Consider the following 24,261-nt stretch of genomic DNA (forward strand, 5'->3'; position numbering starts at 1 on the left):
TCTAATTGCTATGATAAGTCTGTAGTCCCTATGGATCACTATAGCTAGATTTGATCTGGCACAGAAAATGACTTCCAGTGGTCCAGCTGCTTTAGCATCTTAAGAAAGTCTATTCTATGATGCTACCCAAAACTGCAGCTTGGAAGAGGAAGATGCTATCGTATTTCATATAATTAAGAGTAGAACCAACCTACTTAGCTCCTCAAGGATGAGCAGAAGCACACTGAGATGGCATGCAAGTGAGGCATTCTTGATCTGCCCACATTTATTAAAGCTGCAATACTATCCATACTTACATGGGAGTAAGCCCCATTGATAATAATGAACTTCCACCTGAGTAAGCATGCCTTGGATTGGGCTCTGAGCATATTTGCACATAACTACTCTACGGTATATACCGCAGTTGCTGTAATGTTATTACGTATGTCACTCCGCTGGCCTGAAGTCCCATGCGCTGGTGCCACCCAGATTGTTATATCACGCTGACATAGTAGCTTTTTATGCCTGTTTCTTTGTACATCTGCCACAGTGGCCATAGGATTGATCACTGAATTTGAAAAGGCTGCCATAAATAAATCACACTGAACAAAGTGTTTCTCAGTGAGAAAACATTATTAATATTATTTTAGGATATCCATGTACTGTACCACTTTTCAATAAAAATGTTCTTAAAGCAAATTACATAGCAGAAGGATTGTTCTTCGTCTCAATGGAGTTCATAATCTTAAAAATTGGACATGTTCACACCTGTGAATACACAAGCACATGAAGCACCACAAAAAGAATCAGTTTGCAAGCCAAATTTTTTTAAGGTTGGCCATTCTGTATGTTTTCGGGGTTGTGTGGTTCCCTCCCTCCTGTTTTTAAGATACCTTTTCATCCTAAGGAAAACTGGCTAAATTCTAAAGCATGTTAATTCCCATGAATCCCCCTGTTCAGGACAAAGGGAACTGCATTTTCTATCCTTGTTTGTTTTAATGTTAGCCATGAAGAGTGCAAAGAGCAAATACTTCAATTGTTTGTTTTATCGGCACATGTGTCTCTTTCTTTGTTAAAAAGTTTTCTTATGGGCAGGGGGTCTATCAAGCTTCTGTAATTGCCACTTCAGTTGAAAATAGCTCTGAAACCCATTAGATCCATTGCAAACTCTTCTTGTCAAATTTTAAAAAAAAATCCTTGATAATTACTCATACAAGAGAATTAATCTTTCTCCAGTGGGCTGCAATGGAAAATTGCTAAAATTCAGGAATGATGATGTGCTAAATTTAATCACAGTCAAACCCAGATCTTGACTTCCCATATGCTGTCTTTCATTTTTGTTGTGCAACTGGAATATGAAGCAAGCATACGTAGCAAGAATAGGTGCCCTTTTTCCCAAAATGCATAGCTTGCCCTACAAGTTGTAGGGATGTAGTTTATGGTATGAGCAGCCTGGACATATTTGATAAACCCAATAAGCATGATTGATTCTCTAAATAAACCTGGTGTGGATTTGCCCTTAATAGGAGATTCTCTGCTCAATATACTTAATTGGCTACAAAAAGTGTTTTATTACTCTGTTTATTATCTTTTTAGCTATTCTAATGTTATGTTCTACTCTGGAGGCTTTTCTGAGCAGAGAAGCATCTAAGGTGTGCTAACTAAAAGAAGAAGGACCAAATCTGAATGGTTACAGTCAAACAGCAGTGCCTAACTATCTAGTCTTCTTTTGGTACTGAAGATGGTGGAATTACTGTGCTATGAATTGTGTGGGTACCTTTGAATACTTGGGTGATGATCACAGTTAATGCTAAGAATAACTTTACTTTGGAAGGTATCAGCTGTGTGAATGTTAGGATAGAATTGAGCCACTTTCAAATGATGTGCATTTGAGGCAAAATTGGCTTTATCCTCAGTGGTGGAGGGGAGGCTTCCTCTTGCATTGACCTTGACATTTATGTCTCTTAAAGATCAATGTGAAGCCCATGTTTGGTGTGAAGCCCCTCCCAACCCCCAACCTAACAACCTGGCTCTTCACCTGGCATTGCCAGTGAAGAGAGCTAAAGCATCAGGGCTGGGGCAGATCTCTGTTTTCAAGACCCTGAAACTCTGGTTGATGTGGTTTGACAGCCCTACTTTCAATGACTGCTGGCAACAGTGGACAAGATGGGCGATTGAATCAGTACAAGATACCTGTTTATACTGTACACAGCACTGTGTTTGCCTGGCAATTCCTTATCCTCTTAAACACTTCAACCACATAAAATATAATGCGAGCTCCATATTTCAAAATTCTGCAGATCCATAGCGCAAATATCGCAGGTACGCAGTGCCCATTATTCTTGTAAGGTTGATCTGTCGACTTTGTTCACTGTCCTTTGGTTTTAGACCTGGCTGGTTTTTTCCACCACCTTTTTGAAAGCCATGAAGGCTGCACTATACTGCTGCTTTCTCTAGTACCCACCAGAATATTCTGCCAAAGGGAAATTTTAGAGCCATTTAAATGGGAGGGTGAGACAGGGAAAAGAAATGGAAAGACAAGAGGTTTCAGATGCAATGGCTGATAGAGAATTTAGACTCGGAACCTGTTTGGCATATGCTGATGCTGTGGGAGACTTGGAACTAGCTAGGTTGTGGTATTATTGCAGCATTCAAGTGTTATGTCAGGTGGTAGTTATGGTTGGTAATATTCCCATAGCCAATAAAAATATTCACATGTTACTCACTTGCACCAGAGGAATATACCATAGGGCCAGGAACCAAAGGCAACACTCAAAGTTTTGTTTTCCTTTTTTCAAGTAGTGGATTGTTTGATGCAGTCTTTGTATATGGTCCTTGGTGGGGAAAGCACCAGTGATTTACAGTATTTTTGTCAATGTTGGCCTATTACAGGCTAGTGGGAATTCAGCACTTTGAGCAAGCAGTGCTGATTCTTACTTGCTATGCAGTTTATTTTTTAAAAAATGCAACAAGTCTGGAGACAGGTGGGACTCGTAGTACACTTTACACCATGTCCTGATGGTATTACATAGAGCAGTTTCCTGTTCCCACCAGCAACAGCCAATGATAGGGAAACACAAAGTGTGAGGACATCACAATAAGAGCAACGTTCCACATATTGAAGTGGTTGGCAACCTTCAGTCTCAAAAGACTATGGTATAAGCCTACAGCACCCAGTATTCCCAGGCGGTCTCCCATCCAAGTATTAACCAGGCCTGACCCTGCTTAGCTTCCGCATATTAGGGCAGTGATTTTCATTAGGGCAGCCTTTTCATCTCACTGTACACTGACAAGGCATTAAAATCATCAAGGCACACCATCCTTTTTTGACAGGTGACAAGGCACACCTTGCTATTGGCAGGGGGCTCACATCCCCCAATGGCCCTACTAATAAATGACCCTCCCCCAAACTCCTGTGACACACCTGTGGACCATTTGTGATACAAGAGCATGCTGCAACACACTGGTTAAAAATTGCCGCATTAGGGAAAAGGAGAGGACAACGTGATTTGGGAATTCCATGTTTCTTATAACATCCCTGAGCACCATGAATCTAGATCTCCTATGTTTTGCATCAATATTCTGCTCCCTGATCTACAGGTTGACCATCAGTATCTGTGGGAATCTATTCCCAGACTTCCTACAGATACTGAACCTGTGGCTACTGAGATCTGTGGGGGTCCCTTGAGGACATCTGTATGTGACAGAAGTGCCTTCTGGTCATGTCCAGAGATGTTCTGAGGCACAGAGAGTTCATGTGGACACCCTGCATCTCAGAAGGCTTCTTGGAAGCTTCTGGCAGGTACTCTGAATTTTTGGTCAAGCTGAAAGTGCCTTCAGAAGTTTTCCAGAGGCCTTCTGAGGTGCGGAGAGACAGCATGCAACTTCCCCGAACCTCAGAACACCTCTCGGCACAACCAGAAGGCCCTTATGATAGTGCCCAGGAGGTCTCGAAGCCCTCCAGCCATGGACTGGCACCCACAGTGAGTCAGATACATGGATACCGAACCCACAGATAAGGAGTGCCAACCTGTGCATTGTGCCTCTTGGTTTCTTCCTCTCCTCTTTTGAATGCTTCCTGTCTTATTGGAACTGTTGAAAAAGCCATGCCCACCCCTACGCGATATTTTATCTATTTTCTAGTTTACATTTGTGATTTGTTTCTTCTAGTACTTCAGGAAAGATGGGGGGGGGGGAATGGGAAATAGTATGAGTCCTATTTTGTGTCTATGTGGCCATTTCATAACCGTTATTCCTGGCATACTATGCTGATGTTGTCAACTTTTGTTAGGGGTATCTGTGTATGGCTTAAAACCACAATCGGTATCAGTGTGGAGATGCTAATTTGGTATAGATTTTTCCATAACCCTGCACTCATATGAACACAAGAACAGCCCCACTGGATCAGGCCATAGGCCCATCTAGTCCAGCTTCCTGTATCTCATAGTGGCCCACCAAATGCCTCAGGGAGCACACAAGACAACAAGAGACCTGCATTCTGGTGCTCTCCCTTGCATTTGGCATTCTGAGGCAACACACTTCTAAAATCAGGAGGTTGCACATATACATCATGGCTTGTAACCCACAATGGACTTTTCCTTCAGAAATTTGTCCAATTCACTCTTAAAGGTATCTAGGCCAGATGCCATCACCACATCCTGTGGCAGGGGGTTCCACAGACCAACCACACGCTGAGTAAAGGAATATTTTCTTTTGTCTGTCCTGACTCAATTTTAGCAGATGTCCCTGGTTCTGGTGTTAAATGGGGGGGTGGGTGGGAAGTAGCTCTCCATCCACTCTATCCATCCCCTGCATAATTTTGTACGTCTCAACCAGGCATAAGCCTTCTGCAGATATTCTCCCTTTTGCATACAGCAAATACATAACAGGAGAAATGGAAGCAACCTGATGCTGATGTGCTGATTGGCCATGCTCCCCAGGAATCTGCCTGTTCCACAGTGGCAGTGCTGAATGCCAGAAGGTCCCCCCACATAATTTTGAACCTGGCGTTCCAAATCACAGGAAGGAACTCTGCATTCAGCACTGCCTTGTGTGAACAAGCACTGAACACATGGACAGTCAAGGTTTGTGCCTAAGCGGCACATCAACATGGACTAGCCTGTGCATTTTTGTTTACCCCCCCCCCCCATGTGTTGGCCATACAAGGCCATACATACTAGAACATGAAACCAGAACATGATTATGTGCGCAAGGGCCAAAGGCTGCTTATTAAGGGCCGAAGGCTGGGGGTTTTTTTTGCTAGTGGCACACTTACCCGCTGTCTCTGTAAGAACTGCTATTTATCAATATCCTGTATGTTTTTACTGCCACTCACCCTGCTAAAAAAAATCCCATTTAGCAAAATAAAGAAATCTTGTAGCTGGAATGTACCACAAAAGCAAATGACCTTATGCAAAGTTAGTCAATTTTCAGAGTTTTGATAACACAATTTGGCTTTTCTGGTAGCACAGTTAGGATTATTTTCTGCAAGATGGATTTTTCCTAGTTGGGTGCTTTTTCTTTATTGTACTTTGGAGATTGATGCGGCACTTTCTTGTTGGTAGTGGAGAATGGGGAGGGGTGTGTGTGTGCCCCTATATCTGTCATTTCTTGAATGATGCTCCAGCTATGCTATGGAAATGGTTCTTTGCTTCTTTGCTTCTGTCATTGAAGGAAGATCATTTTTCCAGAGGATTCATTGTCGCACAGATTCCATTACAAGGAATGAGGCTGTAAGAAGCAGCCTGAAACCATTCAAATGTGTAAAAATACTTCGGAAATCTATACATCTATTTTTCTCTTAGAACCCTATAATAAAGTATCATTATGCTACATTCCATTTGATGACAGATTTTGCTTGTAGAATGTTGGCCTAGCCGCATTGCAGACATGATGTCTCGGTTTAGAGAAGAGGGGATATGTGTGTCCCCTGCAATATTATCCATATCAGACATGGAAATTGTTAAATCTGGCTTATCATAAGGTTATCATCTTAAATCAATGGTTATGTATATTAATTTTGCACGTGTCTGCATGTGAATGCATGTTGTTCTCCGTTTCAATCTGTGATGTATTAAGTAAGTAAGCCTAGTATACGATAAAGTTGGACCCAGAGGTTTGTTTTTTTTCTAATAGCTCTTCCACTGGAGAACTCCTGATGGAAAAAGGGAATCTTTGAGTACAACCCATTGCATTTAACCATTGTTAATTTGTTTACCTTACTCCTTATTAAGATCCAATTTGTCAGTGAAATCATGGTTTATATTACTGAACTAAGCCCTGCTCTCAGAGGGAGAGTACAGAGTAGTGGTTCTGACACATTTAGCACTGGGGCCCACTATTTAGAATGAGAATCTGTCAGGACCCTCCAGAAGTGATGTCATGACCAGAAGTGACATCATCAAGCAGGAAAATTTTTAACAATCCTAGGCTGCAATCCTACTCACACTTACCCAGGGGTAAGTCCCATTTACTATCATTTTTAAAAGAATATACATACAGTGGCCTTCAGAGTTCACATCAACCCCCATGCAGTGGGTGGGGGAACACCCCAGGTGGTAGGCGTGGTGATGTGGAAAATGGAAAGCATGGTTTGCTGTGCCTCAAACCATTGTTTCACATCCTGGTTTATAGCCAATTCTCAACCACAATTTAGATAGTCACACATGACACATAGCCAGGGTCAAAGAGTACCTCTAGCATGCATAATAATATAGTTAAGCATAGGACCTTAAGGTTACCTTATGATCTTCTCCATCACCATCACCCAGTCGGGACCAGGGCCTACACTGTGGAGAAAAAAACTCCCAAAGTTTTCTTCTTCTTTTTCAAAATCTTCAAATCAAAAGCCCTTTTTGATCAATTGGTGCAGTAAGCAGTAAGCATCCTACATTTTCTCAGCCAATACACTCTGTAGCAACTAAAAGCAAAAAGCTGGAAAGAGTGTTAAATGGTAGAATTCCACTGAAAGGGCTTCTGCATGAATCTATTAGCTTATTGCACAACATCAAAAGCACATGAGGAACAATCATTGCTGCTGCAGAGACATCAAAAGTGTATTTTTTGTTTAATCTTAAATGGGAATGAAGGCTTTTTCGTATTGCAAGAGGAGACTGTTCAATCTTTTTAATGTGGTGTAAATAATATTGCCAGGTTGTCCAGTGTACTAATAAGCCACAGCCTGTGGACATGTTTCTGGGAGAGAGCCACAGCAGGGGAACAGACAGAGCTCTCTAAATTTTGGCAAAGATACAACTTCCACAGGGGTTGAGCTGAAATCAGGGGTGCAATTTAGGAAGGTCAAATAAGGCTATCACCAATCTTTCAACAGCTCATAGATAAAATCAGACACTCTTGTGCATACATGTGCTATCCCTGTTCTCAAACCAAAGTTAAGTACCCAAGTAATTGGCTAACAGACAAGCCATGACAGAGAAGACTGTTAGCTCATAGACTCTTAGTTAACCACAGAAGGCTGACGATTCTTATAAGCACAGAAATTGGCCATAGCCAACCATGTGACAGAGCAAAAGCAAAGCAGTACAGCAAAATGTGCAAGGTGCTGTCTTACTCAACACCCTTTTAAGTAGAGATGGGTATCAAGTCCCTTTGGCTTTGGACTCACAACCGGTTGGAGCAGAGTATAAATGTTACTGGCTCAGTATCAGGGAGCTCCATAAATGAACTATGGCAACATTGTATTCTCAAATTTCAGCAATCATTGTAATGTGGGGGGGAGGTATGCAGGATATATCCTGCCCAGAAAGGGCTTCTTTACTGCTTTCAATGGAGGCTGCATTAGTTAAGGGATTGGTGCACAGAGTGCTCCATCCAGTGAGAAGTCCCCTTCAAAGGAACTGCACACTGGCGTGTGCATGACACTCTGGATGAAGGCTGTTGGGTCTGACTCTTTGGGTTCCTCACAATAGCAGCTCAGCAACATTCATGTCTAAGTACATAGCAGTTCCAGGAAATTCAGTGGGTGGAAGTAATTTCCAGTCATTGTGCCAGAGGTAAGCTCTAGTTACATTATTTATTAATTTTTCCATTGATCAATTGTCATTCCAACAATACGGTCACTCGAGGCAGTTTACAATAAAAACATGCGGCTAGATGGCATCTCTTCCCATTCAAGTGCTGCCGCTATGTATTAGGTAGACAAATCATGATTTTTCTTCTAGAAGGGAAACATGCCATTTGTTTGTCGCCTTTTGCCTGGGCTTCTAGGTCTGGCTGCTTGTTTATTTTCTGTCTTGCCACACCACTCTGAAGACAATTGGTTGGCAACCTTCAGTCTCGAAAGACTATGGTATAAGCCTACAGCACCCAGTATTCCCGGGCGGTCTCCCATCCAAGTACTAACCAGGCCTGACCCTGCTTAGCTTCCGAGATCAGACGAGATCAGGCATGTGCAGGGTAATATAATAATATAATAATATACAGTATTTGTATACCGCCTTTCTTGGTCTTTATTCAAGACTTTATTCAAGGTGGTTTACACAGGCAGGCTTATTAAATCCACGCAGGGATTTTTACAAATTGAAAGAAGGTTCTCTCTTTCAAGAACCACCACATTCAAGCTGTTACACTCCGATCTGGTTTAACATTCTGGCCTCCATCCTCCCACGCTCCAAGCAGATGGAACAGCTCAGCTGCAGCTTGCCAGCTGCTTCAAGGTCGCACGGTGCCGGTGGCCTCGAACTGGCGACCTTGTGGATGTTAATCTTCAGGCAAATGGAGGCTCTACCCTCTAGACCAGACCTCCTGCCCCATATATCATCATCTCATATAGTCCTTCCTCTTTGCTCTGCTGGCAAATGTTATAAAATGCACTTTAAATTACCTTTCTGTTCCCCAAGTGAACAGTCTCTGGGTACTCACAGATAGGGCTGTTTTTATCATAACTGTAAATCATGGTGCTGTTTGACTCCTGTTGCTATTTTTGAACCTTTCTTCAGAAGATCATCAGGGCTTCCTGAATACAGGAAGCAGATATTTCCTTCCTTTACTGCTTCCCCCCCCCCCCACTCCTTCAAAGTGCATTTGAAAAAAGAGACCATGAAACAGAAAGCAAAGCAGCTAACCTTAAACCTCGGAATGCTTAGTTGACCATGCAGGTCCCAATGGTCAAGCACAGTGCAATTTTCAAAAGTACTTTAACAACATGATGAACAGGGAAAGATTCAGCAGTCTCATTTCTGAGCAAAAGAAAGACAGATTGGATGTAGAGCACATTATAGGTAGAGGTATGATTTTTCGGTGATAATGAAATAAAAACGCACAATGACGCTTTCTGCACTTCTCATTTTTGTTTAAAAAAAACACAATCTGCAAAAAAATAAATAAGCAAATAAACTGGGAAATTTGCTAAAAATAATGGGCTCGTTTGGGGGAAGTGCACAGGTAATGATTGTGACTGTGTTCACTTGCACCAGATTTCATGCTTCTTCTACAATGTGAGCTCTTCACGTCAAATATGACCCTTTACAGCTAGACTAAATTATCCGTAGGGATGGAAATCCATTTAAACAGGCAGTAACACAGTGGAACCAAGCCCCATGCTGGTATTTGAATAATAAGCTTTTACAAAGACTTCCTCCTGTGTGTGTCCCCTGCACATTTATTGACCTCCGAGGACCAATAGATGGAGCAGGTAGGGCTCAAGATCAGTGTGCAAAGATAAATGTGATACTTGAAAGCCCACTCACATCTGTGCTTTCTTATGTAGGTCAGATGTGTGTTAGTTTCTTTAGGAAAACTCATGTTGACAGCCTTTCCTTTGCGCAAGGAAAGAAAGCAAACCCCACCAAATTATCGTGCTATCTCCATAAGGAGCATTCTACAGGCAGCAGCCCTCAAGGGGAAGTGCACACAGGTGAAATGCATTAGCAATCGTCAGGCGCTTCAGGTGGTGGCAATGAGCTTTATTGATGAAAGACTCATTGGCGCTGTGTAGTCAGGATTTAAAGCAATGTCACATTGCATTAGCTTTTCCATGCAAAAATATTAAATGTTTCGGTGTCTGGCTGCCAGCAGAAACATCTCCCTTTTGGTTGTGTTTTTCTTTTCTTAAAGGTCTCCTGCTCAACTTTCAATGCCTTGTGGTGTTTCCAGACTGTAAATGTTAAGCATACACCTCTCGTTTTTGTGCTCGCTAATTCATGTCGAGCTAACTACATGAATATCCTCCCATATTTTGGCTTTGCAGTACATAGGGCAGGGGCTCATTTAGAATTCAACAGGCCCCATTCCATCAAAATCACTTGAAAGGAGTGCTGGCAGTCAGAAGGCAGATTTTTCTGCTTGTTCAAATGTTCACTTCTATCACAGAGTGAGAAGAAATAAATGTTGAAGATCGGTTGCGGTGGAACTGTGAAGGGCCTGCAGTGAGATGAGAGCATATCTTAAATTAGTGGCAATACAGATAGACAGCACGAGCTGTGAACAGGGAGTGAGAATGTCTGTGGCATCACAGCCCAGTCTTATGCATGTCTGCACAGGAGTAAATCCCATTCTGTTTATTCTTGGCTTACTCATGAGGAAGTGTGTGTAGGATTGCAGCTTCAAGCTCTTAAGTGATAACAATCCCTGCAGGGCTGGGAAGCAGTTAACTTCTATTTCCTGTTTAGCATTATGTCTATTTTCATCAGTTATTCTGGCTGCTGGCAGCCTGTTCTCTTCGCACTATAAGTTTGAGTGCTTATAGTGCCCTGTTTAAAGCAAGAAACACTTGCTGGTGACTTAAAAGAATGCAAATGTGTGTGCAGAGGGGGCAGTATTAATATCAGCACCCCCCATATCTGCAGTTTCCAAATCTGTGGGGGTCCTGGAACAGACCCCTTGCAGATAAGGGGGCACACCTATATATAATTATATCGTATATGTCCCAAGATTTTGCTAAAAGTTGTAGGTGAACAGAATTCACCTATTTTGATTGCAGCAGGAGGACATATCTACCATCGGTCAGACCTACCATAAAACCCAGTCTCCAGTGTTAGAGTTCTCTAACATTTTGTTGCAGAATCCTCTACAGTGGTATGTGATATTGCTAGAAATTCACAAGATGTTTGTTCAACATGGTATTGAGAGGCATTGAAGGATTTCAGAATCATCACATGACATTAAGCATCATTCACCAAAAACAAAAAATTGTTTAAGTTGCAAAACAAATGGAAAAGCTGAATACGTTATTACTACACAGAATGCATAGAATGCTTATTTTTGAAGATTTAAAGAAAGGAATATTGCAGTCTCTGCTTGGCATTCAGTTAAGGAACTCAAATAACTGCTTCACGCAAGAAAGACCTCAAAAATGTTATAGCAATGAATGCCCTTTGTGATTAATTGGACTAGAGTTAGCACTTCAAGGGAATTCATCCTGGCTCTGTCCACCAAAGACTTTATTATTTTTATGGAAATGTGGTCATAGAGTGACGCTGATGGATGGATTCAGCTGCTACTAATAGCCTCAGAATTTTAGCATTTGCATTGTCTTGTGTGATTTCCAGGTTTCTTAATGGTGAGGGAACTTCCTTTTGGTTCTAATTAGTGATCAAGCAGACAGCTGATGTCTGTTCTGTGGCTCAGTAGTACAGCACTTGCCTTGTATACAGAAAGTCCTAGAGTCAGTCCTTGGCACCTCCAAACTGGCAAAGACCCCTGAATGAAAACTTGGAAAGCCACTGTTAATAAGTGTAGTCGTTGCTGAAGTAGATAAACCAATGGACAGCTTTGTACTTTCACATATGATGGAAACACGGTACTGTTTTAGATAGACTGTTGATTTGATCCAGCAGGGCAAATCTTATGTACTGTACCGAAATATCTCCTTTTTTTTATGTTAAAGATTCAAACAGTGGAAGTTCTCAGTTGTGGAGCTTAAACCTTCTCACTGACAACATAAGGCCTGTTTCGCTTCCTGGTCCTTGAGAGTAGTGAAAGTCGAGGGAGAATCTTATATAAGATATTCACCATATTGGCTTAAGAGACAGGCTCTGGTCCTTGCTTGTTCTGTCCTGATCTCCCTTGGCAATAGATTGAGAGCGAGTTTAGCTTCACAGAATGTATTTGCATCTTAATTTTGACTTTGATGGTGTGCGAGCTTGTTTGCTATTAGAGCGGCATTTTTATTTATTTTATTTTTCAAAAAAAAGAGAAATGAGCAAAAACATGTTAGTACAAAAAGGCAAATGGATAGGCCTGCAAGTTCACTTTTGTTGCTGTTGTATGGGAAAATTAGGGCATATTCAATTCAGAGTGGATCCCTAGTGCATTTTTTAGCCTTTGTGGACCTGATTCAAAGGTAATAGTGTCTATAAGTAATGAACATAAGGGGAGTCCTTGGTGAATCAAGCAAAAGTAGTCCAGTACTCTTGCCTCCAGCCAGGCAGCCAGATGCTCCCCACACTTTCTTTTCCGCTCCCTCCCCCTTGAAACACAACTCCACAATCAAGTGGAGCTTCAAGAGGATGGCAGGTGTGGGAACAGCTATGGGAGCATGGATGGTATGTGCATGTGGAAGAGATTGCTCCCGGCTGGCAGCCCTTTTCCAATGACACTTGCCACCCCTTTTCAGAATTCCCCTGGCACCCACAGGCTTCACAAGGTTGAGCTCTGGGTAATCTGAAGTATCTTATCTCTGATGGGTGGGGGGCAAGTTAATTTTGCTTTAGCCTTGTTGCGGGGGAAGGTATGACTCTCCATGTTGCTGTCCACTCTCCTTTTTGAAAAAAATAAAAGCTTCAGATGACACACAACAGCACAAACATGATTGTAATTTGTACTTCTTGCTGGGCAGGAAAGAATGCTCAGAGTTCATGTCTAGATAAATTTATATCTTGAGCAGAAAAGGAAATAGGTTCTTGTTTACCTTCACCCTTCAGTCTTTCATAGTGTTTGACTTCCATTGACCATGCTAATGCCAAACTACCTACCTACCTACCTATCTACACACACACATCCTGGTGAAGGAACTAGCTAGTCTCAATGGACATTCTGGAGAGTTCATTTTTAAATGTAAGTAGCAGCCAGGCAGGTCTCCAGTTTGGATCAGGACTGTGGCTTTAACCCTTTGCTCCCACTAAAGTCCTTATCCACATCTTCTCATCCCCTCCCGGCCCTTGGAGAAAAGTTCTCACTGACACCAATGGTAATGACTTTCTTCCCAGGGCAAAGAGCAGCTCTTTCCAGGGCAAAGAGGAGGCATGAGTTAGATTCAAAAGGTAAATTCCCCCTCTCCCACAGCTGTTGCCACAGCTCTGTACAGGGCCCCAAACAGTTCATATTTATATTTTAAAAGCTGAACCCTCAGGCCCCAATCTTATTGCCTAGTTTGGCTACCAGGGGCTTTTGGGGCATCCGACTCTCTTTCAACACAGCCTTAACAGTAGGAATAGAGAGATAGCTGCCTCCTTTGACAGATTTTGTGTGACATTAAAGGGGTGACAAGTATTATTGAATTTATTGTAAGACTTTAACCTTAATTTGTGATGGAAGCATCATTTGGCTTCCTCAACTTCAGCATGCCACAAATTATAATATTTTTTGCTGTCCGCTGTTGAGGAAGATACTCCAATGGCCATATCAGCCATCAGAGACTACACACCATATCCTAATCTCCAAAATGCTGAGGGTTTCTTAAGAGAAGAGTTCTTTAGGCAAACTTAACATTGATCTTTTCAAATCTGTAAAGGCCCATTTGTTCCTAGTCTTTTTTATTGTGTAACAAATGTCTAATGATTCTTCATCCAGCTGCTACATTTCCCCATCTTTGTTATGGAAATAACATTTGTCTGCCTTCTGGAGTGGGAACCAGGATAGCATAACTATTAAGGCACAGATGAAGAGTGTCTTTTTCTTTGCACTTTTTATTGCGTTGGCTGAATTTGGCATACTGGTTTCTAATTTTGATGATTTTGGATCATTCATTCACTGCAAAGTTCATAAAATGTGCGAATTCATAAATAGTCCTCCCAGACTGTCCATAGTGAATTTTTTTATACTGGATTATAGCATTAAGAAAAAATAGAGTAATGTGTGGTCTGGATAATTAAACTTATTTGTGTGTGATAACTGTCAGCACTTAACGTGTAACAGTAAAGCACTGTCAGTGGCAGAGTATGTAATTAATTGATTTAAAACATATATTTACGCCTTGCTCTTCAGGATAAATGTTACCAGGGCTGCGAACAAAATTGAACAAGAAAAACAATAATCCCACTAAAGCATGAAACTAATAAAACACATACTGTAGGCCCAATCCTATCCAACTTTCAGCACCAGTGCAGCCGCAATGCAGCCCCAAAGTAAGGCAACAAATGTCCCCATACCTTGAGGAGGCCTCTGTGATGGACAGGTCGATGAAAGTGTCAATCCAATGTGCGGCGGCAGTGAAGAAGGCCAATTCTATGCTTGGGATCATTAGAAAAGGTATTGAGAACAAAATGGCTAATATTATAATGCTGTTGTACAAATCGATGGTAAGGCCACGCCTGGAGTATTGTGTCCAGTTCTGGTCACCACATCTCAAAAAGGACTTAGTGGAAATGGAAAAGGTGCAAAAGAGAGCGACTAAAATGATTACTGGGCTGGGGCCTTATGAGGAAAGGCTACCGCATTTGGGCCTCTTCAGTCTAGAAAGGAGACGCCTGAGGGGGGACATGATTAATACATATAAAATTATGCATGGGAAGGATCAAGTGGATAGAGATGCTCTTTACACCCTCACATAACACTAGAACCAGGGGACATCTACTAAATTGAGTGTTGGGAGAGCGAGGACAGACAAAAGAAAATATTTCTTTACTTAGCATGTGGTTGGTCTGTGGAACCCCTTGCCACAGGATGTGGTGACGGCATCTGGCCTGGATGCCTTTAAAAGGGAATTGTACAGGTTTCTGGAGGAAAAATCCATTACGGGTTACAAGCCATGATGTGTATGTGCAACCTCCTGATTTTAGAAATGGGCTATGTCAGAATGCCAGATGCAGGGGAGGGCACTAGGATGCAGGTCTCTTGTTATCTGGTGTGCTCCCTGGGGCATTTGGTGGGCCGCTGTGAGATACAGGAAGCTGGACTAGATGGGCCTATGGCCTGATCCCGTGGGGCTGTTCTTATGTTCTTCTTATGGGCAACAGCAACAGAGCTTCTTGAATTGCATATTGTAACTGAGATGGTTCATAATCCACAAATGTCTTCAATTAGGTAGTTCTTTTCAAATACAATAATGTCTTTGAAGCAGGTGCCAAAGACATTGGCCATGATTCTTGGTGCATATACACAGTAAATGACAGTCCTCTGCCTTAACATTGCATTGCCTTACTTTATTGCTTAATTCGTTCTCTTTATTATCTTGAATGCATTCAAAGAGGACTAATCTATCACTCCAAAGCACTAACCAAACACCCTAAAGTCAATGAGAAATCTTTCATTGACAATAATAGGCTTTCATGTATACAGTCTACCCTGTTCCCAACACATTAGATTGACAGCAGTGACTGACAAGAGCATGCAAGATGTTTAGAGAACAGGAAACCTGGGCAGAGCAAAATGAAATTATGGTCTCAGGGTCACACAGTAAGCTGTTCACAGAACTATGAATCAAAAATGTATCTCCTAAATCAGCGCACATAGTTTGAAAATGTGCAGTTCACAATGCTGCATAGTAAATATGGATCCTGTACATCAGTGAAGTTTTGGAGTGTTCCAAGAGCAACAGCTGCCTACAACTGCATTAGATAGAACCCAAATAGATATTTAGGGAATGACAGTCCAATCCTATGCTTCCCTAGTGCCCAGGGCTACATGGCACCAAAATGGCAACCGCTGTATCCTAAGGGGGCACGGAACAAATGTTCCCTTACTCTGTGTAAGATCCAGGTGGGTGCAGAATCAAGGAGAGCCTGCCACCATCTCTGCCCCCTCTCCGGGGCCAGGTTCTGCCCCCCACCCCAAAAAGTCCTGCTGCCAGCTAGTGGCTGTTCCTACGTCCAGGAGCTTTCGGCTACAATCTTTGGGCACTGAGACCCAGCGCTGTTTGGCACTGGGCTCAGCATCAGTGGCACGTCAGTTCTGCTGGTGCAAAAGTGCTTTATGGCATTTTTTGTGACAGTCCAGGCCAATGGTGGTGGTTGGCAACCTTCAGTCTCGAAAGACTATGGTATAAGCCTACAGCACCCAGTATTCCCGGGCGGTCTCCCATCCAAGTACTAACCAGGCCTGACCCTGCTTAGCTTCCAAGTTCAGATGAGATTGGGCATGTGCAGGGTAACAGTTGCTGTCTGGTGCATCACCAGCACCATGGCCCATAGGGTCGGGCCCTGTGTGAGTTACAAAAGCTCAAAATAACAGAGTAAAGGTGTGTACTGATTTCGTATGGAACTCTTTTACCCTGAGTCAGACAATTGGTCCGTCTTACTCAGTGTTGTCTATACTTACTGGCAGAGGCTCTCCAGAGTTTCAGACAGGGACCTTTCCCAGCCAAGAGATGCAAGACACTGAACCTAGGACCTTCTGCATGCAAAGCAAATGTTCTACCACTAAGTTACAGCCCATCTCACAAACTATTTCTAGCTCACTCAACCCGCAAAGACTCCAGGGAGGTTGAAACACATCATCAAAAATCATAAACAGTTGTGCAATGCAATACAAAGCTTAAAGTAAGGGTTTGTTCTGATGTTTGCGGAGGGCAGGGTCATATTTATCGCCAGAGAAATATATGGGTTAAGGTCAATATTTTATTAATTAGCTTATTCATTTAAAAATTTTACATGCTGCCTTTTCACTTAGAAAGCAAAAATGCTCAAAGCAGCTCACAAACAATTACATTAAAATACAATAGATAAAATACAATTAAGATCATAGATACAAAAACCCAATAAAAATGCAGTGCATAAAATAGAGAGCAGAATAATAATGGGGAATCAGTCTATGGGGAGGGCACCACTAAACTGAAAAGGCTACTTAAACAGAAAGGTCTTCCAGCCCTGTCAGAAGGTCACCAGAGAGGTGATAGTTCTTAATTCTATTGGGAGAGAAGGCCTTCCATCATTGTTGCCACCAACCTAGCCTCTATCAGTGGTGGCAGACACCGGAGAGCCGCCCCTCTGATGACCTCCAACAACAGATCATCATATAGAGGAGGATGTGATTCTTCAACTATCCTGGTCTCAAGCTCTGAAGAGCTTTAAAGGTCAAGGACAGCATCTTGAATTGCACCTGGAAACAACTCAGTAGCCCATGCAACCTCAGGAGCAGCAGTTTGACAGAGTTGAATCGCTGTGCCCTCATAACCACACTGACTGCCACATTTTGCACCATTTGCAGTTTCTGGATGGTCATCGAGGGCAGCCCCAGCAATGTAGTGGCGCAAGTCCAAGCAGCCCCACGTAGGGCATTCAGGCTCAGGAAGGGGATTAGGATATGGCGGAGGCCTACTCCACTGATCCTGCCCCTTTCTGTGCCCAATCAGCCCCCTAGTTTCACAATCCTCCACCCAGAAATGCTCCTCCCTTCCTCTGATCCACCCTCCCATCGCCCCTTACCTCTGCTGGCGGCCGTCCATCCAAATGCAGCATCAGTAGGATGGCACAAGTCTCCCTGCTGGTACTGCTGACTGGCTAGGTGCTGCAAATGTGTTTTCTCTCACTCGTGTTTGTTTGGGCTCATCACGTGTTTTTTGCCACCATTGCTCTAGGTGTCTACCTAGCCGTTTCATATGTTTGTGTTTCTTGGTGGTTACACTTCCTCACAGCACAATCCCATGCATGTCTATCCTATGCATGTTCAATGGGACCAGGTAAGGGTGTAAAGGATTGCAGACTTAATCACTGTCTTAGAGGTGTGTAGTTGTAACCAGTGAGTGGACAGAAAACTTTGTCTTTCAACCAAGAATTGAAAACTATTATGCGAACAAGTCCACAATTCACAACTGCGTTTGGGGAGAGCAGTTACCTTGAAGCAGCTATTTTGTGTGAATGAACAATTGGGTTGATGTCCTGAGTAGTTAAATTTAGCAATGTCCTGAAAATCAGAACACCCATGTAGTTGACATCCAGTACTCCATGCAAGGCACTGGAAAAGTTGCTTCCTCAGCTGCTGGCTCTCTAACAACAGCTCCTTCCTTTGGTCACAATACCACAACCTACCTGCTTCCTTGCCACATGTAATTTTTATCAAACTCATAATCTGGATTAGCATCTGAACAAATGCCTTAGGAAGCAAGTCTGGGGCCAAGAACCCAGCAAGCAGGAAAATCAGATAAAAGCAAGAGAAGAAGAAAGTTTGCAGGCTGAAGATATGTTCAGGTCACCTTTTGTGGGGTCAGATCTCCCGGCAACAGCTTCTAGGGATCTGATAGGGTCAGTGGCCGACAAGCACTGAGACATGCTGGAACGATACAGCAAGCACTGCACTTGTTGCTTCAACAAGGAAGAATGTGGGCAAATCCTTGCAGGGAAGGGGAAAGAATCTAGCCAATTATCTCTAGTAGCTCCCTGCTCCGCACTGGTTCCCTGATAGGTGCTATCTTTATGACCCATAGCTCTTTGAATTGAGAGTATCAAGTAAGCCTGGAGTGAGGCATGTCCTGGGCATAAATCATCGACTGAAAGTCTGGATTTGCTGCCCAGTCCACCAGCTGCCCACTCCACCTGTCAGCGTGAATGTGTACGTGTACAGTATATGTACATTGCTTGACCCACGGGATTTCTTGTGCCTCGTTCATTTTTACTCCTAGAATGTTCTCACCAGCACCCGCAACGGAGCTGAGAACATGCCTGCTGCTGGCAATGGTATAAATCAATACAACTCTTATCCCCCCATGGCATCTTGAATTCCTTCCCCAGCAAAGAGGATTTTTTTAGTAGAGCTGTTGCCTGACGATGAGTAGGATCCTTGGCATGCAAAACAAGAATTAACGCTGTGCACATTCCTCCCTTCATACAGCTATGGCTATAGTACGTCAGTTGTGTTCACCCCAATACATAATGCAGGAAATCCTGAGCCTTTCTTCAGAGATACGATTCATTAAGGAGGAAGGCTGGGTGCACTTTTTAACTTTTTAAATTAATGACTATTTTGCTGGGCAAGGAAATAGGTTATCACAGCCGAGTCCTTCCTTGTCTGCATCTGTTCCATTGCCAGTGATAATTTTTAAATTACTCAAAATGTTGCAGGGGGTTCATTTTTTGTTGTTATGTTTTTTTTTTTCGTATAGACTTGTCAAAATGTCAGTTCTAATGAGAGTCTCTGCAGACACACTATACCTAAGTGGTTTATGGCTAGAGGCTAAAGAAGGCTGCTGATAACATTTTGGATGAGTCATAAAGGCTCATGTATCTTTTCCATTTTATTTCCTGCCCGAATATTTTCATCAAAATGGCAGCTACTTAGGCTGAAATAAAATCAAGTCTGGTGTGACTACCCTCCGATAACCACAGAGCTTTGCAGAATTCAGAATCCTGCACTGCAGTCACATTAGTCAAAGGAAGGGAAGGGACTCACTGAATATTAAAAATGGAAAATTAATAGAAGGCAAAATTAATGCATAATTAGGAGGTTCTAATTTTTCCTACAAACAAAAAGTGATCCTGATATGAGCTCTGTGAATGGTACGCTAACTACCCAGCTCCCTCTCCCCCCACCCCATCTTCCATTCTTTCCAACCCGCAGATCATTAAAGCAATTATAATTTCACAGAGGTTTGATCTGCAATTGATTTCTTTGTGATAATTCAATTTAGAGGCTTGCTTCCTCCAGGGTAGAAAATGACAGGCGATGAAGTGCATAAATCCTTAGCACTGCCCAAGATGCACTTGAAAGGCTGGCGGGGGGGGGGGCGTCCAGGAAGGATTCACTCTGCAAGATAGTCTTCGGCTGACCTTACGACTGGAGTGCCAGGCATTTTAGTGCTTAATTAGAAATTGATCAATTTGGCCCTACCACCAGGATCTTGGAGCAAAGCATAAGCTAAGCACAAACAGAAAGCTACTTAGCAGCAGCAGCTATTTTTTGTCATCAGCCCACAATACGTGCAGCAGTCCTCCAAGAATTCCATGAGTACGAAAGATACATGGAGAGTCATGTCATCACCACCACCATCTGTTATTTTCTGCCCTCCATTCAAATTAAGAAGAAATGTATTGCGGCGAGGCAGTAGAGGGGAGCTGAGCAGGGTGGCAACAAGAGATGAGTCATGTTTTCCACACTGGTGCCCTTTGCCACTGGAGGCAAGACAAGAGCTCTTGTGGCCTCAGGTGGAAGAATGGGAAATACCAGTCCGCTTCGTATTTTGGAAGCACAGAGCTTTTCTTGACAAGTGAGCATTGCTTGAGGTGGTATGACGAATGTGATTGCGTGAGATCAGACTTCTTTCCTTCCCACGCTCTTGTCTTGTGAATCTCTCCTTCTTCGCCCTAGCTCCGCAAACGGCCAAGTGCACCGCGGCTGTTTTCCTCATAAACCTCCAGCAGCCTGCAACTCTGGAAGGCTATTCTGCCCAGTTTGGTGCCAAGCCTTTTAACCAATTCCTTTGCATCCACCAGCTTCCACCGTCTAAGCACACCGTTAAGTATGTGTCGCTGCGTGACATGCGTGAGTCACTTGAGAGCCACTTCTTAATCCAAGCCATTTTTCCCCATACAACTTCAGCCACATACAGTTTGTTTTTGATTCACACATATAGAATATATATTTACACACAGAGAAATTGTTCTCACCTTTTCTTGCTAAATCAAACACAGACCTTCGCCTCTTCACTTACAATTTTAATCCATATGTCATTTTTCTACGTTGCTACATTCAAGTCATTTTGCAACCCATACGAATGAAAAGATATGATATGTTGGCAACCTTCAGTCTCAAGAGACTATGGTATCGCGCTCTGAAAGGTGGTTTTGGAACATCATCTAGTGTGGCTGAAAAGGCTGATTCGGGAGTGACAATCCCTTCCACAACGGGAGCAAGTGTAGTCTGTCCCTGGTCTGTCTCCCTGGCTATGGGCCTTCCTTCTTTGCCTCTTAGCCTCAGACTGTTGGCCAAGTGTCTCTTCAAACTGGGAAAGGCCATGCTGCACAGCCTGCCTCCAAGCGGGCCGCTCAGAGGCCAGGGTTTCCCACTTGTTGAGGTCCACTCCTAAGGCCTTCAGATCCCTCTTGCAGATGTCCTTGTATCGCAGCTGTGGTCTACCTGTAGGGTGCTTTCCTTGCACGAGTTCTCCATAGAGGAGATCCTTTGGGATCCGGCCATCATCCATTCTCACGACATGACCGAGCCAACGCAGGCGTCTCTGTTTCAGCAGTGCATACATGCTAGGGATTCCAGCACGTTCCAGGACTGTGTTGTTTGGAACTTTGTCCTGCCAGGTGATGCCGAGAATGCATCGGAGGCAGCGCATGTGGAAAGCGTTCAGTTTCCTCTCCTGTTGTGAGCGAAGAGTCCATGACTCGCTGCAGTACAAAACAAAAATTATATTCCAACACTTTTATGCAATGATAACCCCCCATGAAAAGTATAATGAAAAACAATTCAAATCAATTAGCATAATAATCCATTTCATATACTACAAAATCATATCAACTATCCGAATACCAGCAAATCATAATATGGTCTTCACAAATTAATTAATATAAACAGTGCACTTGCTGGGATGAAATTTGTTAGTAGTTGTTCCTAAATGGTGCTGGAGTCATGGGCTATTATGGTAAGCAGCTCAATCAATCAAATTCCTCAATCCAGGCAACTGGGATCTAGTACAAGAAGCCAGCTCTGATGCACCGTAATACAGAATTGGACCTTGTGAGTCAGCTCCCTTGATGCAGGCTTGTAGTTCTTAGACCAGTCTCCCAGATCTGCAGAAGGAACAGAGTTCTGGTGGGATAGTGTTTTAGAAGGGGTAGGGCCAGTAGGTGCCCTGCCCCACTTGGAGCAGTGCTTTGTCCTAACTTGTGGGGGGGAGGAGAATTGGCATTTTAATTTGGGGCATGACAGCCTCCATGCAGAGTATGTGAGCTTGTTTTAAGAACTGAAACCATTCTAAAAACCCCACCCCCTGCACCGCAAAGTCCTGTAGACAGTTGCTCCAAACTCCACCCACCTGATCTGCACAAGTCTGCTTGGCCTAGGTGAATGTTTTCATGATCACAATCACCATTATTTTTAGGCAAACGATTTCCCCCCAAATACCCTGGTTCTAGACTGGCCCATTCATGAGGCAAACTGAAGCACTTGCCTCAGGCAGCAGATCAATGGAGAGTGGCCATCTCTGTCTGTCAGCTTGCCTCATCTGCTCTTCCTCCTACTCCCTGGACTGGAAAATGAAGAGAGATACAAAAAGGAAGTGTGAAGGGAAGGGGAGCGATGAGCTAGAGCACTGGAGAAGGGGAGCAGCTGAGGCTGACACATCACCTGCTAAGGGGAGCAGCATTCAGGATGCTGCCTCAGAAGGTCTTGGGTTGGCCCCGCCTGATTCAGTGCTGGTACCATGTTGTGGGGGGCCCTTGGGCAAAGGCCAGTAATGGGCCCCCATGTTCCCCAAGTTTACTGGTGAGTGGCTGCTCCTCCATCCCACTCAACAGGCAAATGAGGAAAATCTTCGGCAGTAGCAACTGAGCCTGACTGCTGGGAGCTCAAGGTGCACCCTTCCTAATGCTTAACACTTTACAAGGACAGAGGCAGGTGGGAGCAAAGCTCTCTCTGCACTCACAAGATCCCATCCTTGCCCCTCTTCCTGGGTCCATCTGAATGCAACCTGAGTGATGAAAAGGACCTGCGAGGCTGAGGATGGGGCAGGATGAAATCACCCCTGCTCCCTCTTACTGAAACAACTTTCCCTTCCTGCTCTTGGGAGATCCCAAAGGCAAGAGGGGGCTCAGATTTGTCACAGGCACTTAGTGGTATTTGGTCGTCAAGGGCATGCCAAAAACCAGCTTGCTTGGACACACACATCCCTTCCGTTCAGTTCCAGCTGAGCATCTCCATGACTGAAATGCATTCAGCAGTCACAAATGCCCTCCCTTGGCAATACTTCAGCTAATGGACAGTGAAATAAAACCCAGCAGATTCCTGCCATGACAACAGAGTTAAATGTCCCAAGTTGCCGGTAGTATAATGCTTGTATCTGCGCTCAGGGCAAGGCACTTGGCTGTTTACTGGCCTACAGTAATAAACTGCTAAGGCCTCGGAAGGCATTTTTGGCACCGGATTCGGTACGCTGCAGCGAAATACAAGTGACAGAGGCAGAAAGAAAAACAGCTCGGTGGAACCCAAGCTGTTAAAAAGTGTTGTGTAATAAAAAAAACAATGCAGAAATGTGGCGACTCTTAACATGGGAGAACAAAAACTGAGCTGGAGTGAACAAATACGTTTCCCTGTGCTAACTGTGCTACCTGTTCAATTAATGAGTACCAACACTGTGCAGAAAGTAATATTTCTTCCAGAAAACAGCATGCAAAGTTAGAATGAGTCCCGCTTTAATTTACCTTCACATGGAAAGCAATGCAGATAGGACCCTCTTTTCTCTACGGCCCTATTCACTTCTGCATTTGAATTATTTTCTCTCACACTGCCCTGGTTGAAGACTAGAACCTTCACCTGCTCCGTCTTTCAATCCCTTTCTTCTCCTGATCTAAATGTGAGCCGTTCAAGAATGTGTAATAGAAATTATATTATGGAGGACTGTAGTCACTGGTTAAACTCACTATCACATCCGTTTCTTAAAAGGGGCCTTTAGAAGCTGCTTGTTCAGCCTCAACTCCACGGAGTTGTAGACAACAATGAGGATGAGAAGTGGACTTATTTCTGCACCAAAGACCTACTCGAGTGTTTTATTAGCCTATTGAAAAGTTTCCCACCCACCGCAATGGAATTTTTCTTCTGAGACCCCAGCTGAAAATGAATGGGACTTTTTGAATACACTTACTACATTTGGATATCTGTGCACCTCAATGGTTAGTCAAAAGGTATTGTCCTTTCCAAGTGTCGTTTTTGCTATGTTGGTAATTCAGTTCTTTGGAGGCCCTCTTTCAGCAACAGCAAACTTAACACGGCTTCAAAAATAAAAAAAGAACTTGCCAAACCTTGAAGTGAGCATATCTTAAGGTGGATGGAACATGTACATTGCCTAAAGTCAGATAATATAATAATAATAATAATATACAGTATTTATATACCGCCTTTCTTGGTCTTTATTCAAGACTTTATTCAAGGCAGTTTACACAGGCAGGCTTATTAAATCCACTCAGGGATTTTTACAAATTGAAAGAAGGTTCTCTCTTTCAAGAACCACCA

The 24,261-nt window shown here is 43.3% G+C and overlaps 1 protein-coding gene and 2 pseudogenes across 5 annotated transcripts in view; 1 reads left to right on the top strand and 2 right to left on the bottom strand.

The window, feature by feature from the left end:
- RALY (RALY heterogeneous nuclear ribonucleoprotein) overlaps window positions 1-24,261 on the top strand; it is a 251,326-nt gene that overhangs the window by 12,239 nt on the left and 214,826 nt on the right. The gene's annotated exons all lie outside the window — the stretch shown is intronic.
- Window positions 8,293-8,411, bottom strand: LOC136650420 (5S ribosomal RNA; annotated as a pseudogene).
- On the bottom strand, window positions 16,141-16,257 carry LOC136650501 (5S ribosomal RNA; annotated as a pseudogene).

Source organism: Tiliqua scincoides, chromosome 4, assembly GCF_035046505.1.
Source record: "Tiliqua scincoides isolate rTilSci1 chromosome 4, rTilSci1.hap2, whole genome shotgun sequence".
Lineage (NCBI taxonomy): Eukaryota > Metazoa > Chordata > Lepidosauria > Squamata > Scincidae > Tiliqua > Tiliqua scincoides.